Source organism: Schistocerca cancellata, chromosome 2 (assembly GCF_023864275.1).
Source record: "Schistocerca cancellata isolate TAMUIC-IGC-003103 chromosome 2, iqSchCanc2.1, whole genome shotgun sequence".
Lineage (NCBI taxonomy): Eukaryota > Metazoa > Arthropoda > Insecta > Orthoptera > Acrididae > Schistocerca > Schistocerca cancellata.
The window spans coordinates 871,550,247-871,573,176 of NC_064627.1; the positions used below are offsets into that span (position 1 = coordinate 871,550,247).

The window sequence follows — 22,930 nt, forward strand, 5'->3', positions numbered from 1 at the left end:
TCTTGAAATCATTCACAGGGTCACCACTGCACTTGTCTACTGTAACTTCACCAGGTGTTTTTGCTGGAATGCCAAGTGCAATATTGTGGTCGAGTAGTACTCCACACAATATCACAAATAATAATAATAATAATAATAATAATAACAGTGAGGCGGAAGGATCCATGATTGCAATACAGGATCAAACAATAAACACCAGATATTACAGCAAGCATATTATTAAAGATCCCAATACCACAACAGATAAATGCAGACTTTGCAAACAACAAATAGAAACAGTAGATCACATCACCAGCGGATGTACAATACTAGCAAATACAGAATACCCCAGAAGACATGACAATGTAGCAAAAATAATACATCAACTACTTGCCATAAAACATAAACTAATAAAACAACACGTTCCCACATACAAGTATGCACCACAAAATGTACTGGAGAATGATGAATACAAATTATACTGGAACAGAACCATTATAACAGATAAAACAACACCACATAACAAACCTGACATCATACTCACCAATAAAAAGAAGAACAACTAATCGGAATATCCATATCCAATACAACAAATATACAGAAGAAAACAGGAGAAAAAATTGAAAATTACATCCAACTGGCTGAGGAAGTCAAGGATATGTGGCATCAGGATAAAGTTGACATTATACCGATTATACTATCAACTACAGGAGCCATACCGCACAATATCCACCAGTACATCAACACAATACAGCTACATCCAAACGTATATATACAACTACAGAAATCCGTAATTATTGATACATGTTCAATAACCCGAAAGTTCCTAAATGCAATGTAACATATACTGTACAGTTAAAAGGAAGTCGCGCTTGATCAAGGTCCGCGTCACTTTTATTTTTGACCAGACATAACGTCTGAGAAAAGAAAGAATAATAATAATAATAATAATTATTATTATTATTGGTAGGCATTATTATTATTATTATTATTATTATTATTATCATCCCTGTGGAGGCCCGGGAAAAGAATAGGCCTTTGGTATGTTCTGCCAGTCATAAAAGGCGACGAAAAGAACAAACCACTAATAGGGCTAACCCCCCCCCCCCCCCCCCTTTTAGTGTGATTAGTTGGTTCAGGACAGAACTAATGAGGCCTCGGACAAGCACTGTCAGGGTCGGGGATGATGCTTGAACCCTATGCCCATCCATAATGGTAATGACACTGCTAGCCACACGGAAAATGATTTAAATCCAAATAGAGGTGTTTTGCAGGATATGCTTCCTCCAACCACTCTAGAAGGAAAACAAAGACAGAGGATGAGATGGTCAGATGAAGTTAACAGACATCTCATGTTCTGTTATTACCAAGCAACAAACTTAGGAACCAAGACAACAGGATACAGATCACAAGTATACACAACATTTGACTAACTGATCAGATCCGTGTAATAATCAAAAATAACAGGATACCCCAGTCAGAATTAGAAAACATCAAACAACAAATAATAGAACAAAATAATGTGCAATCAGAAAAAGAAGAAAATACAGTAATGGACTCAAACATCCCACAGCAAACAAACAAATCTTGAACAACACGCATCAATTAAACAATCAGAGGAAAACGAAATCTTAAGGCAGCCACCAGAACAAGCACAAGTAGAACACGAAGTGACACACATGTTAGATTTAGAAGAAAAATTTCAGCTGACATATATAGAATACAAAGACACAAACACAGACATTGGACCATTCTTGCATAGACCACCAAATAACCCACAAGTCGAAACAACAATAACAACTATCAACACAATCATACACAACAAAATAAATGAAAATACAACTATGGAAGAATTACAACTACTGGTTTATATACGCGCACTCACTACACTAAATATACACACTAGGCAGAGATCAGAACCAACCAGCACACAGAAGAAACCCACAAAACCAGCATGGCAACACAGGCTACGGATCAGAATAGAAAAACTGAGAAAAGACATCGGACAGCTAACACAATTTATAAGAAATGAAATGTCAGAAAAAAATGTAAAAGGTTAGGTAAAATCTCACAAAACAAGAAGCGATAGAGCAATTAGATGAAAAGAAGCAGAAATTACAAGCATTGGCCAAATGACTTAGAAGATACAAAAATAGTGACAATAGAAGGAAACAAAACCAAACATTCAACACAAACCAAAAGAAATTTTACCAGACAATAGATAACACACATGTTAAAATAGACAATCCACCAAACATAACAGACATGGAACACTTCTGGAGCAACATGTGGTCAAACCCGGTACAACATAACAGGCATGCACAGTGGATACAAGCAGAAACAGACACATACAAGATGATTCCACAAATGCCTGAAGTGGTAATTTTGCAACATGAAGTCACCCAAGCAATTAATTCTACTCACAATTGGAAAGTCCCTGGAAAAGATAAAATAGCAAATTTCTGGCTAAAGAAGTTCACCTCAACACATTCACATCTAACTAAATTATTTAACAATAAAAAACACACAAACACACACACAAAATTTTGAGTTTTCGCAACCCCCGGTTGCTTCGTCAGGAAAGAGGGAAGGAGAGTGAAAGATGAAAGGATGTGGGTTGTAAGGGAGAGGGTAAGGAGTCATCCCAATCCCGGGAGCGGAAAGACTTACCTTAGGGGGAAAAAAGGACAGGTATACACTCGCACACACACACATATACATCCACACATATACAGACACAAGCAGACATATTTAAAGACAAAGAGTTTGGGCAGAGATGTCAGTCGAGGCGGAAGTGCAGAGGCAAAGATGTTGTTGAATGACAGGTGAGGTATGAATGGCGGCAACTTGAAATTAGCGGAGATTGAGGCCTGGTGGATAACGGGAAGAGAGGATATATTGAAGGGCAAGTTCCCATCCCCGGAGTTCGGATAGGTTGGTGTTAGTGGGAAGTATCCAGATAACCCGGATGGTGTAACACTGTGCCAAGATGTGCTGGCCGTGCACCAAGGCATGTTTAGCCACAGGGTGATCCTCATTACCAACAAACACTGTCTGCCTGTGTCCATTCATGCGAATGGACAGTTTGTTGCTGGTCATTCCCACATAGAAAGCGTCACAGTGTAGGCAGGTCAGTTGGTAAATCACGTGGGTACTTTCACACGTGGCTCTGCCTTTGATCGTGTACACCTTCCGGGTTACAGGACTGGAGTAGGTGGTGGTGGGAGGGTGCATGGGACAGGTTTTAAACTGGGGGCGGTTACAAGGGTAGGAGCCAGAGGGTAGGGAAGGTAGTTTGGGGATTTCATAGGGATGAACCAAGAGGTTACGAAGGTTAGGTGGACGGCGGAAAGACACTTGGTGGAGTGGGGAGGATTTCATGAAGGATAGATCTCATTTCGGGGCAGGATCTGAGGAAGTCGTATCCCTGCTGGAGAGCCACATTCAGAGTCTGATCCAGTCCCGGGAAGTATCCTGTCACAAGTGGGGCACTTTTGGGGTTTTTCTGTGAGAGGTTCTGGGTTTGAGGGGATGAGGAAGTGGCTCTGGTTATTTGCTTCTGTACCAGGTCGGAACCTTAGGCCCCCTACAAAACCTTTCACCTGATTCCATCAACTTCCTGACCCCACAGACACCTCGCACTCCTACCTTCTACCTACTTCCTAAAATTCACAAACCCAAACATCCCGGCCGCCCCATTGTAGCTGGTTACCAAGCCCCCACAGAACGTATCTCTGCCTATGTAGATCAACACCTTCAACCCATTACATGCAGTCTCCCATCCTTCATCAAAGACACCAACCACTTTCTCGAACGCATGGAATCCTTACCCAGTCTGTTACTCCCGGAAACCATCCTTGTAACCATTGATGCCATTTCCCTATACACAAATATCCCGCATGTCCAGGGCCTCGCTGCAATGGAGCACTTCCTTTCACGCCGATCACCTGCCACCCTACCTAAAACCTCTTTCCTCATCACCTTAGCCAGCTTCATCCTGACTCACAACTTCTTCACTTTTGAAGGCCAGACATACCAACAATTAAAGGGAACAGCCATGGGTACCAGGATGGCCCCCTCGTCTGCCAACCTATTTATGGGTCGCTTAGAGGAAGCCTTCTTGGTTACCCAAGCCTGCCAACCCAAAGTTTGGTACAGATTTATTGATGACATCTTCATGATCTGAACTCACAGTGAAGAAGAACTCCAGAATTTCCCCTCCAACCTCAACTCCTTTGGTTCCATCAGATTCACCTGGTCCTACTCCAAATCCCATGCCACTTTCCTTGACGTTGGCCTCCATCTATCCAATGGCCAGCTTCACACATCTGTCCACATCAAACCCACCAACAAGCAACAGTACCTCCATTATGACAGCTGCCACCCATTCCATATCAAACGGTCCCTTCCCTACAGCCTAGGCCTTCGTGGCAAACGAATCTGCTCCAGTCCTGAATCCCTGAACCATTACACCAACAACCTGAAAACAGCTTTCGCATCCCGCAACTACCCTCCCGACCTGGTACAGAAGCAAATAACCAGAGCCACTTCCTCATCCCCTCAAACCCAGAACCTCTCACAGAAAAACCCCAAAAGTGCCCCACTTGTGACAGGATACTTCCCGGGACTGGATCAGACTCTGAATGTGGCTCTCCAGCAGGGATACGACTTCCTCAGATCCTGCCTTGAAATGAGATCCATCCTTCATGAAATCCTCCCCACTCCACTAAGAGTGTCTTTCCGCCGTCCACCTAACCTTCGTAACCTCTTGGTTCATCCCTATGAAATCCCCAAACCACCTTCCCTACCCTCTGGCTCCTACCCTTGTAACCGCCCCCGGTTAAAACCTGTCCCATGCACCCTCCCACCACCACCTACTCCAGTCCTGTAACCCGGAAGGTGTACACAATCAAAGGCAGAGCCACGTGTGAAAGTACCCACGTGATTTACCAACTGACCTGCCTACACTGTGACGCTTTCTATGTGGGAATGACCAGCAACAAACTGTCCATTCGCATGAATGGACACAGGCAGACAGTGTTTGTTCGTAATGAGGATCACCCTGTGGCTAAACATGCCTTGGTGCACGGCCAGCACATCTTGGCACAGTGTTACACCGTCCGGGTTATCTGGATACTTCCCACTAACACCAACCTATCCGAACTCTGGAGATGGGAACTTGCCCTTCAATATATCCTCTCTTCCCGTTATCCACCAGGCCTCAATCTCCGCTAATTTCAAGTTGCCGCCACTCATACCTCACCTGTCATTCAACAACATCTTTGCCTCTGCACTTCCGCCTCGACTGACATCTCTGCCCAAACTCTTTGTCTTTAAATATGTCTGCTTGTGTCTGTATATGTGTGGATGGATATGTGTGTGTTTGTGAGTGTATACCTGTCCTTTTTTCCCCCTAAGGTAAGTTTTTCCGCTCCCGGGATTGGGATGACTCCTTACCCTCTCCCTTACAACCACATCCTTTCATCTTTCACTCTCCTTCCCTCTTTCCTGACGAAGCAACCGGGGGTTGCGAAAGCTCGAAATTTTGTGTGTGTGTTTGTGTGTTTTTTATTGTGCCTATCTACCAGCGCTTTCCTGTTTGGTAAGTAATGGAATCTCTGTTTTTAATATATTTTTCCCATGTGGAATGTTTCTTTCTATTTTATAAATTATTTAACAGTTACATTGCAGACCCATACACATTTCCTGATACACTTACACATGGAATAACTTATCTGAAACCTAAAGATCAAGCAGACACAGCAGCCCCAGCCAAATATCACCCCATTAAATGCCTACCAACAATATACAAAATATTAACTTCAGTCATTACACAGAAATTAATAACACATACAACACAGAACAAAATTATAAATGAAGAACAAAAAGGCTGTTGCAAAGGAGCACGAGGATGTAAAGAGCAGCTGATAATAGATGCAGAGGTGACATATCAAGCTAAAACTAAACAAAGGTCGCTACACTACGCATACATTGATTACCAAAAAGCTTTTGATAGTGTACCGCACTCGTGGTTACTACAAATATTGGAAATATACAAAGTAGATCCTAAATTGATACAGTTTCTAAACATAGTGACGAAAAATTGGAAAACCACACTTAATATCCAAACAAATTCAAATAATATCACATCACAGCCAATACAGATTAAGTGTGGAATATACCAAGGAGACTCATTAAGTCCTTTCTGGTTCTGCCTTGCTCTGAACCCACTATCCAACATGCTAAATAATACAAATTATGGATACAATATTACTGGAACATATCCACACAAAATCACACATTTGCTATACATGGATGATCTAAAACTACTGGCAGCAACAAATCAACAACTCAACCAATTACTAAAGATAACAGAAGTATTTAGCAATGATATAAATATGGCTTTTGGAACAGACAAGTGTAAGAAAAATAGCATAGTCAAGGGAAAACACACTAAACAAGAAGATTACATATTGGATAACGACAGTGACTGCATAGAAGCGATGGAAAAAACAGATGCCTATAAATATCTAGGATACAGACAAAAAATAGGAATAGATAATACAAATATTAAAGAAGAACTAAAAGAAAAATATAGACAAAGACTAACAAAAATACTGAAGACAGAATTGACAGTAAGAAACAAGACAAAAGCTATAAATACTTATGCTATTCCAATATTGACCTACTCATTTGGAGTAGTGAAATGGAGTAACACAGACCTAGAAGCACTCAATACACTTGGGGATCACAGTGCCACAAATATAGAATACATCACATACATTCAGCAACAGAAAGATTCACATTAAGCAGAAAGGAAGGAGGAAGGTGATTTATCGACATAAAAAAACCTACATTATGGAAAGGTAGACAATTTAAGAAAATTCTTTCTAGAACGAGCAGAAACTAGCAAAATACACAAAGCAATCACTCATATAAACACATTGGCTACAACACTGCAATTTCATAACCACTTCTACAACCCTTTAGATCACATAACATCAACAGATATGAAGAAAGTAAATTGGAAAAATAAAACACTACATGGCAAGCACCCGTATTGTCTAACACAGCCACACATCGATCAAGACGCATTCAACACATGGCTAAGAAAAGACAATATATACAGTGAGACGGAAGGATCCATGATTGCAATACAGGATCAAACAATAAACACCAGATATTACAGCAAGCATATTATTAAAGATCCCAATACTACAACAGGTAAATGCAGACTCTGCAAACAACAAATAGAAACAGTAGATAACATCACAAGCGGATGTACAATACTAGCAAATACAGAATACCTCAGAAGACATGACAATGTAGCAAAAATAATACATCAGCAACTTGCCATACAACATAAACTAATAAAACAACACGTTCCCACATACAAGTATGCACCACAAAATGTACTGATGAATGATGAATACAAATTATACTGGAACAGAACCATTATAACAGATAAAACAACACCACATAACAAACCTGACATCATACTCACCAATAAAAAGAAGAAATTAACACAACTAATTGAAATATCCACACCCAATACAACAAATATACAGAAGAAAACAGGAGAAAAAATTGAAAATTACATCCAACTGGCTGAGGAAGTCAAGGACATGTGGCATCAGGATAAAGTTGACATTATACCGATTATACTATCAACTACAGGAGTCGTACCACACAATATCCACCAGTACATCAACGCAATACAGCTATATCCAAACTTATATGTACAACTACAGAACTCTGTAATTATTGATACTTGTTCAATTACCCGAAAGTTCCTAAATGCAATGTAACATATACCGTACAGTTGAAAGGAAGTCACGCTTGATCAAGATCCATGTCACTTTCCATTTTTAACCAGACATAATGTCTGAGAAAGAAAAGAAATAATAATAATAATAACAACAATAATCCAAGCAGTTTACAAGCAAATTAAAGAGTGCAACAAATGCACCTATTAAGTCATAATTAGGTACTATACAATGTGCTATGAAGTCAGCTTCTGTTTTTAAAGAAACCAAAACAAGTATGGAAGACTTTAAATCACCTAGTAAGAAACTGAGATGATGGGCTGATCAACTTACAGCGCTTCAAGTGCCCTGCCAGTGAACCAAGTTTCTATGATGTATATGGGATATATAAATGATATAGGCCTATGCATGAGATATACCCACTTACAGAGTATTGTTCAAATTGAGATTGACAATTCAAACACATTTCTGTGCAGTTGTCATCTTCAGTGTGCAGGGTTAAATGCTCCAAATTTCAGATAAATAAAAAAAATAATATTCTAAAATGGACAGTAATTTTATGTCATATGTGTGCTTATATGGATTCAACTAAAAGGCTTTCATTATTTGAAATACTATTACAAATGACATTCTGATATGTAATGTGATATAACAGAATCTAGTTGACAAATGGAGATAATATAAAATGCATCAAATGAAGCAGGCAGAACGGAATACAGATTTATAAAAAAAAATAGATTGACAGAAAGTGCAAAATGGCTAAACAAGAATGGCTAGACCTCCAAAGCAAAGGCTGTAGAAACGTGCATAACTAGGTGAAAGATTGATGCCACCTAAACTAAAAAAGACTTTTAGAGAAAAGAGAAGCAGCTGTATGAATATTGAGAGCTCTGATGGCAAGCCAATTCCTACACAAAGAAGGGAAAGCCAGAAGGTGTATTGTATTGTATTGTATTTATTGGTCCAGTAAATCTTACATGTACAGTACAGCACATCAGATATTGGACAGGTCAAATTATATCTTACAATTAAAACACTTTAGAAACTAGAAAATTATGTTCACAAAATTTTACAGCACTTCATATACTGGGCAAGTCAATGTGTAAGTTATAATTAAACCACATTAGAAACTTGAAGTTTACAACTGAATACATGTGGAAGGCATACAAAGGAAATGAACTAGCAAACCATATTATCAAAAGAGATGAGGAAGTGGATGGAGATGATATGGGAGATATGACACTATGAGAAGAATGAAAAAGTTAAAAGTTGAACAGTAAATAAATATTAAAGGAGAAAGCAGGGAAAACATTAACATTAAAGTCACAAAACAGTGGTTTTGTAATAAACAAAATAAAATAAAATAAGTATTGTATTTATTGGTCCTATTGTCTACTAAAGCATCTTTTACGTAAGACATTGGACAAGTCAGTTTATAAGTGGACTTCTGAAAGTAATTTCTAGGCATACTTATTTACAGTTAAAATGAAACACTTTACACATTAGATATTTGTATAACACACTTCATAAATTTAAATATTCTTCAGTGAAGTAAAAGCAGTAATGCTGTAAAGCTTAACAAGACTACTAAGAATAACTTGAAAAGGTATTACATATGGAAAGTGGTACAGACACAGAGTAAAATATAGAATTGGGAAATATAACAACAGAATATATGGCATACATAGGCAATCACAATAAAATAAGTAAGTATGGTAGAATGGAGGAATAGAAAGGAATAGGCAGTGTGCAAGGCACTGGAAAACTGTAAGGATTGAGTGAAATGTAGAAGAGTGAAAATATTGAGTTGTGTTTGATTATCAAATATTAAATCAGGACAGAGGTCCTGATTTTTATTGATTTCCAGGGTTTTCCAACAAATTGATTTTTTGCCCTTTGCTGTCTAAGTGTAAGCCATGGGACTATGGCTGGTGGCTATGGCTCTTACTCAGTAGCACCTGCAAGCTCAGTAGATGTGGAGTCATAATCCTGCAACCTCCAGCTGCATTCGTGTCCAGCCAGCCTAGCTCTCTCTGCCTGAGTGAGTGACTGATATAAAACTTATCACAACCAGGGCAAGTAATTTTGTATACCCCACTGTTGGCTAGTAAATGGGTCTTATCTTTGCTATAGAAAATACACTGGGCTGTGCTGTTCCTCACATAGTAAAAAATTCTGTAGTTGCAGCATTTCAGTGTTTTTGCTACACTGCGTGATATCAGCCCTGGATATGGGATTGTACATCACTTCCTGCAGACTTTGGAAGAAGCAGCAGAGGAAGCATTGAACGTATACAGAGGAGGGCAGCACGAATGGTTACAAGTTAGAAACTTCCTGGCAGATTAAAACTGTGTGTCAGACCGAGACTCGAACTCAGGACCTTTGCCTTTCGCAGGCAAGTGCTCTACCACTACTTCTACAGCACTTGCTCGCGAAAGACAAAGGTTCCGAGTTCAAGTCCGGTTCGGCACACAGTTTTAATCTGCCAGGAAGTTTCATATCAGCGCACACTCCGCTGCAGAGTGAAAATCTCAATCTGGTTACAGGATTGTTTAATCCATGGGAGAATGTCACAGAGATGTTGAAGGAACTGAACTAGTAAACTCTTGAAGAATGACATAAATTATCCTGAGAAAGTCTGTTAACAAAGTTTCCAGAACCGGCTTTAAATGCTTACTCTAGGAATATACTATGATCCCCTATGTGTCGCTTAAATAGGGATTATGAGGATACCATTAGAATAATTACTGCACGCACAAGGAATTCAAACAATCATTCTTCCTGCACACCATATGTGAATGGAACAAGAAGGGACTCTAATAACTGGTACAATGGGACATACTCTGTGCCATGCACCTCATGGTGGTTTGCAGAGTATAGGTGTAGACGTAGATAGAGGACAAGTAAAATTTTCAAGTTTTGTTTCCTATGAAAGATGTGGACAATGAGGACAGGGCTCTAGCCATAGGTGGGGCAAAAATTAGATATATCATAATAAAATGCATTGCCTCAACCAGTGGCTTTCAAATGGTCAGCTAAGTTGTTGAGTAACGTGTTATGCACAATGTTTTGATGACTAAACCAGCCATTTTTGTCAGGTTGTAGGGAAGCAGCCTACTCACGCTGTAGTAAATTCACATCAGTTTCCATTGTGTGCCAGCCAGTCTGCTGTAACTAGCTCTGACGTCATAAATGTTGCGCAATACCTTAAAATTCAAGCAAATGATCTGAAACTTTTCCAGCATGTAAGGAATAATACTAAATTAATGTGTATTAAATATCAGTGCGATAACTTCAGCCATTTTTGTAATTTGGGCGTTTTTCTAAAAAAATAATTGGCGCAACAGAAAGGAGCTAGAGACTTCAAAATTTATATTTAGACTCATCTTTCATAATGATTTAATAAAAACAGTACTTTGGATTTCACAGGTTAAGACTTTAGTGGAAATTCATGATTTTCTGGTTTTCATCTCAAAACTGAAGGAAGCAAGATAGATTAAGTAGGCTAATGAATAAGACTAGGATATTTAGATTTAAATAGGTTGGAGGTCCGCTATGACTATGAAGATGTGAAAAGTTTCTTTTGAATACCTATAAAATTATAGCGATAGCGGATCTCAAAAGGACCAGTTCAGAGCTCATCTGCTGCGTGCAGCGTAACTTAATTATTTCTCTCGCCCAAGATATTTAACTTAGCCACGTCATAATTTTATTATAAATACTTACCTGCGTGCTAAATGCACGATTAAATTAACAGCTTCATAAGCCATCAGTAAAAGAAGCTATAAATTATTATGTAACTTGAAGTGGTGCGTTACTAGCCCAGCGGCCAGTCGTGAGAGCCAAGTTAGAGCCGGCGTTCTCTTAGCCGTCCGCACCGAGGCTATATATATAAGAGCACTGCGCGAGTAAGGAAGGCCCCAGTTCTCTCCAGACGCTGAATAGCACGTCAGCTGTGTCGGGAGTCGCTTCGCTACGGTAGCGCTGCTACAAACTGCCTCGGGTGCCGTATTGAGTTACGATGTATACGCGTAACTGTGAAAACATTTCAAATGAAGGATTATTTTTGGAATGATTTTCATTATCTAGCTTCAGTTTGCGTGTTGTTGTATTTTTACGTGCCGTCGCGGTACCGACATTCTACCAATCATTTTAGCGTGGCGTTTGATGAGATTTTCTCATCAAATTTTGGCGAGCATTCTTTTGACATTCAATTCGGACATTTATAGTTGCATCAGCGAATTAGACTCTGAACTGCTCTGTTTGTTAGGCTGTTGGGATAATTGTGATGTTATCAGTGAATTTCAGAATATACTCAACTATTTTGGAAAATTGTTTTTGATTAGAAATCCCGAACAATCTCCTACTTCTTCAGAGCTATAAGCTGCAGCTATAATAATATTCTCAGGTTAAGTGGGCACTAGGAACTCTCATTACAGGCTCCACGTTTCGTTAAATCACTTTCTGGGTGCTAAAAAGTAAATAGAGAGCCAGTGTTGAGAACGGCGAAAGACAGAATTATACAACATTTTAAAAGCCGGGAAATGCAGTGTTTTTCCCACATTTAAATAACAAACTTTATTTCACAAGCAATTTGCTTACTCACTCGCCGCCCCACAAGGTGCTGCAAGCTGTGTGCTTATAAGTACTCACTGCCTGGACCCTCACCAGACTGTGAAGCATTGTTAGTGTGAAGTTTTCAGTTAAAACAAGGATTGGGGTCAGATATTCAGTTTATTGTGATCTGGCCACCTCACCAACAAGAGCTTCAAAAGCACAAAGAAAATGTGCATTTCACAGAATAACAGGTAGGCTCAGGAAGACAAACAACAAAGCAGTCATTGGGAACCGAATTCAGCTCTAAATAGTGGCACTATGCCAAGAACTCTTCACTGTCTATTTGGAGTCCAGGTAGTCAGTATGCATAAGAACAGAGCTCACACAACCTGAAGAAGATGGCAGGGTTGGTTGATGAAGTATTGTACATAACATGGACTCAATAACTTGGCTACATACCCAGAATCATGCCATTAAGCAATCATGCTGATAAATGCTGAGAGATTATGTAAAATAGTTGATGGCTAAGCACGGATGACTGCTCAAAACAGCAAGCTCAAAAATATTAAACTAATGACATTGTGGGGACACTAGCATGAGTAATGCCTCTGACTAGACAACACATGTAGCTGAGTGGAATAAACAGCAAGCTCAAAACTATTAAACTAATGACATTGTGGGGACACTAGCATGAGTAATGCCTCTGACCAGACAACACATGTAGCTGAGTGGAATAACTGGGTGGACTCAAAATACTTCAGTGTAGAACCTTCTATCGTGTGGATGTCTTGTATGTCGGATTATGAGCAATAAAGTAGTATCAATCTCCATTATTGGAATGATCCCTGCACCTCTAGGGGAAGCTACTGCCCTGGGGTCCTGCGATTAAAAAAACCTTCAAATGTGTGCGAATTACTAAGGGACCAAACTGCTGAGGTCATTGGTCCCTAGTCTTACACACTACTTAAAGTAACTTAAACTAACTTATGCTAAGTACAACACCCACACCCATGCCCGAGGGAGGACTCAAACCTCCAGCAGCAGGGGCCACACAGTCCATGACATGACGCCTCAAACTGCGCGGAAGCCTGTGATGATTGTGTAATGTGACGGGGAGATATTTTGGGATAATATACAGTAACAATGCAGCTACCTTGCATCAGTAACATCACATCACTAGCTTCTCAAGATTGCACCTCAAGGATTAGTGTGACCAATGTACATAATTAGTGTAATCATTCCAATAATTGTCAACCAATACAAACTGAATGTAATAATGATTGTTGCTTCTCAAAATGATGCATGCTCCAGCATGCCTCAACAATGGCTGCCATTGAAGAATCTACTGTTGGACTTTGTACAAGATTCTGTGTCAGGTGCATCAGTTCATGATTGAGCAGGAAGGACGGATTAAATATGAACAATAATGCGACTCCTGAATCAGCCTCGTTGTGAGCACTATTAGGAGATATGACTGCCATGCATGGTGGAATGCAACAGGCCATGCATAACCGTATGCAATTGCTGGGTTCATAACTGTGCCACCACTGCCCCACAATACTTCAGTGGTTACACCATTTTGTATGACGTATCAGTGCAACCACAACTCAATGATACTTCAGTTCTGAGACTAGGCAAACAAAACAAGCTGCCACTGTTCCTACCGGAACGAGTGGCAATTTGGTTCATTACAGTAGTATGTGTTATGTCGTTCACTGGGAATTTTGGATGATCATTCTGGATTTGTGACATTAATTTGCCACCTAGCAGAGCATGCTGATTTCATTAGTGATGTCATTGTTGCACTGGCTGATTTAAACAAATATGAAGCAGCAAAAGTCCTCTTGCTCCGATGCTTGTCATGCACCCCAGAACAATAACTAAAACAGGCCATCTACTATGCTGTCTCAACTGTGGCGCCAGCTATGGACCTTAATCAATGCAAACCTCATGCCAGATGCTGCATTATGAAATCTATTGATTGTCAACCTTCTGCCGCAGATACTCTTCACCACAGTTCTCATAAAGCAGAGCTGCTAGAGAAGAAGCTGTCCAGACAGGACGTTCACTGTGCTACAGTGTACACAACACATCAGTGTTCTGGACAATGAGATGCCATGCTGCTCTAGATATCAGTTGAACACCGCATATGCCAAACTGCTCTGACGTGTTGAAAGGCTACGATGGTGACATCCACTCTGTGGCAAGGATGCCAACCTGCAGGAGTGATAACACATACCACCACTCACGTAGCTGGCACTGATGGGCCATGTGCCACTACCATGTCAAGATCACCAAATTATTGGTATCACGTCCAGTTTTTCGACACTGCATGTAACTGATGACCTTCCTGCAACTACCCAGACACGGGCCACAGTAGATGCACCAGCCTGTGCTGACACGCCAAGCCACCAACAACCTCAATGTGTGACAGTTCGCCTTCTTTATTTTTCCATTGATTGTCCTCGGTGTCGACTCACTGTATTGCCACACTGGCTGAAAAATGGGGTGTGGAAGTATAACGCTGAGTACTCTAAATGATGTAGCCGACAGGTGCACAGTTGTGTTTCACAGTACTTTAATTTCACTGTTCACAACCCCCAATAATACACAGTTGTATGGGCAGTGTTTAACTTTCCATAAGCCTCATTAATAGTTTGCAGGCAAACCTCCACATGCTGCTACAATAGTTCATTATTGAACATCTACGAGCAGTAAAAACCTAACCACAAAGTTCACAGTTCTTGAAGAATAGAAAGGTGCGCATGGAGCAGACACTGTCATTGTTTTAACACACGGCCTAATTGTGTAACACTTATTCCACAGTTAAGCTGAAGCACTGTTGTTGTTCTAACCAACACAGGTTTCTCATCTGAAACTTGGCCATGGACTGACTGTCTCAGGACCAAAAATCGGGCCCTTATATGTCCTCACAATAACAGATGCCAAAACTACACGTTGTTCAAAGTTAAATTTACAGAAATTACAATTAAAACTTAACTCATTAAATTCATTAAGTACATCAAAAAATTTGTTCTTTTTAGCGGTTTCTTCTACTGCAAGGGTTAAGCCGAAATATTTGTTTAAATCGTGAAATTAACAAATATCGTTATGCAAACAATACTCTTGAAAAAACTGTTAAATACTTTGGAATTAATTAAGGGCTGGCTTTGCTAACATGTTTTCAAATAGAGCCAAATAAATACTTACAGAATCCTAGTGTTTTGTCTTCCAAACATTTATAATTATTACTAAATTTATATTTGGTTATAAATCAACAATAGAATTTAAGTTATGAAACAATCACTGATCTCACCCTGTAGCAAAAGATACTACCTAGGAATATTTGAAATAAATTATAAAATCAGTTACATAAATTAAGCACAAAATTAGATCTTGTGTTATATTCTTTAAAACTGAGGGCCAACCTTTCTCTTTTATGGAAATGCACATTATACTCATGTTTGTTAATGGTAATTAGTTAAAAGTGAAAAAAAATGAATTTAATGAGGCAGATGGCAAAACAAGAGGGGAAGTAAAAATATCCCAGCTTGCTTCGTCACAAACGCATTAGACAAACGTTCTCAGCACCACTCCAACCATTGGCTCAAAGGCTCTATATATTTGATTGAATCACATGTAAATACTTTCTTGTTGATATGAGGTTGGACATCAATACAGTACTGAAGAACACAAATACAACACTACCTGGCACAACATCCCTACAACCCGCACTGCAAATGACTCGCTTATCACTGTCTGTGGAACCACTAACTGTACCTTGGAACTAAGTATGGATAAACATTTTCTATGGACATTCTCCATCACAGATACGTATGAACTAGTGGTAGGAATTGACTTCCTGTGGTGCTTTCACCTTTCACTGGATTTAAAAAACGCAATACTACTCAACTCATTAGAGGGCTCTTCGCCCGATGCCTCCTCATCTATCAGAAACTACCTCAAGCCTCACTGTGCACCAGCCTGATGATGATGCATACACTAATGAATTAGAGGATTGAGTTATGGTGATGGAGAATCTGATACTGATACACCAGCTGTATCTGGACGCCCACAAAATATCAGATGCACTCCGCACTGACAATGCAGTGCTACATGAATGCATACATGACATGTCCGCTGCACTCAAGCACACTAATGAACAATGCACTAATCCACCACAAAGGAAACCATCACACGTAATGGCTGCAAAAGCAACAATCAATGAACTGTTATAAGCAGGGATAGTCCACACTTCAGGCAGCACATGGGCTTCCCCCATAACACTTGTACCTAAAAAGATGGTTCTATGAGAGACTACAGTGATTACAGAGTTCCATGCACTCTCTAATGGGCATCACTGTTTTCCATGTCATTGACTGCAGTAGCTTACTTCTAAATACCTATGAAACCTGGATGACATCTCTATGACCCTAATAATCACACCACTCAGACTTTTCGAGTTCTTATGTACTAAAGAACACAGATCAAACTCGGAAGCAGTTCATTGATAGAGTTCTCTTAAAATTTGACTCTTCCTATACTTATTAGACAATATCCTAATATTTCCTGACTCCTCATATGATCATGAACTAGTTCTTAGTGCCCTACAGGACACAGGTGTCAACATAAACGAGGATGGATCACAATTGCTGTAAGCCAAAGTGATCTTTCTCAGGCGTGTAGCAAGTGCCATGGGGATCAAATCCACCTCAGACTGAATGGAACTCATTAAGCAGTTACCACCTCTGCAGAATTATATGACCTATGACACTTTCTAACAAGCCCCTCTCACAGGCACTCTCACTGGGCTGAACATGCAAGGAAAGAAAAATTTAGAGTGGACTGACAAAATGCAAGAAGCATTCAAACTAGCCCAAGACTGTCTTGCTAAAGCAACCAATTTGGCCCACCCAATACCTGATGCACAGCTCACTGTCACAACTGGCATTAGTGATTCAGCCATCAGAACAGTCTTACAACAGCTGTGGTGAGTTAAGCACAACTGCTTCATTTCTAAAGAAAACTCATGGCCTCATAGTTGAAATGGTCTGCATACGATAATAAATTACTAGCTGTCTACAAAGCAGTCAGATATTATAGAGAAGTTTATAATGAAGAAAGACACATTGTTATCTATATGGATTGCAAACCACACCATGTGGCACCCCTCAAAAGATGTTAGTCTGCATCGCTTCTCTCATACTGCGCAATATACGACCTGTCATCTACTTGGTGCTGACAACATTGTCGCAAACTACCTGTATGGGTCAATGTTATTTCTTTACAACTAAGTTATGACAAACTAGAGAAAGAGCTGAATCTTGACATGGCCATTATGGACTTACTGAACAGTGATTGCACCAGTCTCCGCATAGAATGACGGGCAGGCCCTGGGACTAATGTCCAAATAGTAAGTGATGTATCTCAGAAAAAACTCAGCCACTAGTCCCCACATCCAAGCACTGCATGATTTTCAAACAATTACACAACCTGGCACTCTCTGTAGTGCTAGTAGCAATCTGTTTTTTGTAATATTGTCAAGAATTTAATTTAAATAAATACAGGACTCTTGTGTAGGACTTAAAAATCTTAGCCTAAGGAAAACATCTATATGTATGTCTACAAGAGATTCACTTCAAACCATTTGATGATTCAGAACTTATTGTTAGATGCTACATCAGCAGGAAGGGTGATTCGATATGAGGCTAAAGGTGGTGTGACTGTATTTGATAAAGACACTTGTCACTATGCACCTACCCCTCTTGTGGCGATGTTGTGCGGTTACATAGTGTTTTATCATGTATGTCGTCTGTGTGTGTTTAGAAACAATCATGCCATCAAACATTTTGCACCAGCCACTAGAAGTGCTGTGTTTTATATATGTGTGTTTTGTTTTTGTTATTCTTTGATTATTCTTTTTATTGCTTTGTATCTTCCATGCTGGAGTTAGTTTGTGCATAGTTACGAGACAACACTGATGTTTTTTTCCCTGCATGTTAAGTTACTTTCAACTGTAAGCTCAGAATGATTGAACAAGCCATGTATTCTTTGCTGTCTCCTGTGGCTGTGATCATTGCAGGAGTTTTTGTGAAGTGTGGTTTCATCGATTAAGTACGCACAAGTTCTAACGTTTGAACAACAGCCTGCCTAACTCGTACCGACAAAGTGGTGAATCTGATGTGATATACCTGAGTAGTATCATTTGATTAATGAGTTTTTACAGAAGAGATTTGCAAAATGACTGATGTGACTCCCGCCATGTCATAATTGGCTGTAAGATTACCACCTTCCTGGCCACAGAATCCAGCTTTGTAGTTTACGCAGGTGGAGGCCAATTTTTTCTATTCTGGAATGTCGGCAGACACTGCAAAGTTTGCACTGGTAGTTCACCACAGAAGTGCAGGATATAATTACCTTGCCCCAGTGGCTAACCCCTATGACTGGCTTAAAGCAGAATTGATCTGGTGAGTGTCAGCATCGCAGGAAGAGTGAATCCATCAAGTTCTCATTCAGGAAGGTATTGGAGACAGAAAGCCTTCACAGTACTTGCGGAACCTAAGAATCAAAGTAGATGTGGGGAACCTAAGAAGCAAAGTAGATGAGGGAACCATTCTGGGCAGCTTACTGCACATAACGTGGAGCAGTTGTTTGCCACCAGCTGTCGAAACAGTTACAGTGTTAACAGTCTCAGACACCCTTGGATGTCGTAGTAGAGTTGGCCAATAAAATCGAGGGTGAGATGATACCAGCTACCCGTCAGTGCGATCACTGTGCAGTGCGCTAGCATGACACCAACTGTTTTGCCTGTGGATTATAATGCCTTGGTGGCCAAGGTAGATCTATTGACACAGCAGATTGACGAACTGTTATCTTGATGTGATCAGAGCAAGAGCGAATGGAAAACCCTGTGCACTCATCCAAATTGCAACAACAGTCAAAAGTGGGTGCCTCCTCCGATTGTCAATCAGTCTCTCCGCGATCCAGATGTAAATATTTAATAGGCACTGTGTCCAGTTTGTCCATTTACCCATGAACTATGTTGCACAGGATGTGACCACCCACGTTATTCTGTCTGACTGCTACGAACAACTCAGCCATAACAATATATGGCACCTTGTGCTTGGAACTATACCTGGGTTTACGACAAGTCTTCACATGGGATTTTACAGCTGCAGACATTGCTGAACCTATCATCAGAGCAGACTTCCTCGCCCATTATAATCTACTACTGGACATGACGTATTCACACCTAGTTGACAACATTACAGGCTTAACAGCTTCTGGATTTCAGCAGAATGTAGCCGATCATACTGCCAAAGAAATACAGGTGGTGGACGGTGAGTGTGCGGAGCTGCTGAATGGATTTCTGGCTTTGGTATGACCCTCTGGAGGGTAAGGCATGACACTGTCCATAACATGGAGATGACTGACTGACGGTCCTCCCACATCTTGCAGACGACAGTATTTGGCTCCAGATTGTCTTAAATTGCAAAAGCAGAGAAAGACAGTATGATTCATTAAGGTGTAAATGCAACCTTCTAACAGCACCTGGTACTCACAGCTGCATTTGGTCCTGAAAAAGGGTGGTGCATGGTGGCCTTGTGGTGACTACAGAACTCTGAATGCCAGAACAATACTGGACAGTGCCGTTGTTATGTGACTATAACCAAGCGTTGAGTCGTGCAGTTATTTTTAGCATCCTGGACTGTGCAAAAGCATACACACAAATACCTGTGGCTGAATGAGTCATTCACAAGACAGTGATCATGACTCCTTTTGGCCTGTTTGAGAGCAAATTTATGACTTTTGGACTCAGGAACACTGCTCAAACAAGGCAGTGCTTCGTTCACTCTGTTCTATAAGGCCTAACTTTTGCTTTTGCTTACGTGGACAATATTTTAGTTTAAGCTGTTGGAACACTACGGCATTGTCCTGAACACTGCCAAATGCGTCTACACTGCCAAATGCGTCTTTGGCAAGCTCCAAGTGAATTTCCCAGGGCATAGGACAACAGCAGCAGGATCTCTACGACTGCCAGAGGAGGTAGAAGCCATCTTAAGGATTTCATGCCCAAACACGACTAAGGAATTGCATCAATTCCTCAGTATGTTAAATTTTTATTGCTGTAACTTACCTTACTCTGCTGAGTTCCAAGAACCGTTAATTGCACTGCTTACCGGCCAAAACAACAATGGTAACTCACCTATAATGTGGAGCAATAGCGTGTGTGTGATCTTTAAAGCAGCCAGAAAGAGCAATGCAGATGCCGCACTACTGGTGCATTCTGAGCGTGCTGCACCGTTGGCTCTTGGGTTTGATGTTAGGCAGATGTCGATCAGCACGACGTTGCAACAATGATGTAGTGACACATGGCAACCACTTTCTTTTTTCTCGTGAAAACTATCGCCCTCACAAAAGCTGTGTAGCACCTATGACAGAGAACTTTTGGCTGTTTATGAGTTTATCGAATTCCTCAGACCTCATCTGGAAGCTAGAGGCTTCGTTATCTACAGCGATCACAAACTGCTAACTTGTAAATCTTTCACCAGAACAACACAAACTGTTCCCTAGGCAACACAGTCAGCTAAAGTTCATCTCACAATTCAGCATGGGTGTGCGAGACTATTCTGGCATCGACAGTGAGGTGTCCGATAGTTTGTCTCAGGTCAGTAGCATAACTAGCACGTTTGATCATGAAAAACTGACTGCTGCTCAACAATCAGATCAAGAACTAGAGGGACTGTTATCAGCAGGAACATTGGCATTGGATCAGTAACCTATTAAAATTCAAGGGAGCAATATCAAGTTGTTTAGTAACATGGCCACATTGAAAGCACAGCTATTCCTATCAGTTGCCTTCAGGTGGGACTTGTGCCACCTTGGTATTCAAATGATGACTTGCCTAGTGATGAATCAGTATGTGTGGTTAGTTAGTTACATATGTGCTCCATTAATCAATCTCACGGAAACCATTATGATGCGGAATATGTCAAGTGCAGAAATGCACACATGAATAAGCATAAAATTTTTATTATCTACCGCTTTCCCTTAAATAGTACAAAATGCATATATTATACCTATAGATTTATTTATTCCTATTCAAGAATGTATCTATGGTATAGAAAGAGTTGTCAAGGAGATATGGTTTCAGTTTATTTTTGAAACTATTACTGCTGTCTGCCAGACATTTTATTTCATCTGGTAATTTATCGAAAAGTTTTACAGCAGCAGATTTTTACCTCTTTCTGTGCCGAAGATTGGGTAAGTAGAGGATAGTGTAAGTCTGTCTGTCTTCTGGAACTATACTCATGAATGTAATTGTTGTTTTTAAATGGTTCCATGTTGTTGAGAACAAATTTCATTGCTGAGTAAATGTACTGTGAGGCCTTTGTAAGAATTACTAACCTTTTAAATAGATGCATACAAGATGTGTGACTATGAGCCCCACACCTTATTCTAACCACTTTCTTTTGAGCAGTGAATACTTTTTGCCTAATTGTTGAGTTACGTCAAAATATTATTCCAAGTGACATCAGAGAGTTAAAGTATGCAAAGTATGTTAGCTTGCTAATTTCTATATCCTCAAAATTGTCAACTATTCTGATTGCAAAAGAGATCAGAAATACGAATTTTTCAGTTAAGATTCTCATCTACATATACACCCAAAAACTTAGTATGCTCTACCCTGGCTACTGATTTCTGTTGATGTGTTATATTTATTAAAGGAACTGTACTCCTTGCAGTAGAAAATTGGATGTACTGTATTTTTTCAATGTTCAGAACAAGCCCATTTTTTGAAGACATTATTTGTATCATTTTCTATTGGAGTTTCTTTTACTGGATTAATAATTATGCTTGTACCATCAGCAGTGTCAGTTTAACTTTTTGTTTCAGATAAGGAGGGAGGTCATTCACACATATCAAGAACATAAGGGGACCCATTATCAAACCTTGTGGAACACATAATGTAGTTTCACCCCAGTTACATGAAGTGGCAAACATCTTTAAATCACTTAAATCATATAAAGAAACTTTATCTTTACTGTTCTGTAGATATGACTTAAACCACTCATATGCTGTTCCATTCATGCCATAGAATTGTAATTTCTCTAACATAAGTCATGGTTCACACAATCAAATGCTCTGGATAAGTCACAGAAAATTCCTGTTGGTGACATTTTACTATTTAGAGACTCTATTATGTGGGCAGTGAAATTGTATATTGCTGTTTCAGTAGAACAGCATTTTTGAAATCCAATCTGTGATTTTCTAAGTATCCCATTACTGTTGAGATGGCTAACCACTCTTGAGTACATTACCTTCTCGACAATTTTTGAAAATGCTGTAAGACAGGATACTGGCCAGTAATTACTGACATATGTGGTGTCCCCTTTTTTGTGACTGGGTGTACACAAAGACTGCCGTGAATGGGCGAGATGTTGTCTTAAATGTCAATGCGGCAAGATACACTCCCAATGCAAGCACTAGTAGGTAACTTTCTGATCACAGTGGCCTGTTTCACTCACGTTCACATTGACATCGTCAGTCCATTGCTGTCATCTGATAGTCAACGCTACATTCTTACAACGATAGACCGTTACACTTGCTGGCCAGAAGCTGCACCA

At 40.0% G+C, this 22,930-nt stretch overlaps 1 protein-coding gene across 1 annotated transcript in view; it reads left to right on the forward strand.

The window, feature by feature from the left end:
• LOC126162825 (uncharacterized) overlaps positions 1–22,930 on the forward strand; it is a 132,861-nt gene that overhangs the window by 2,341 nt on the left and 107,590 nt on the right. The window lies entirely within an intron of this gene.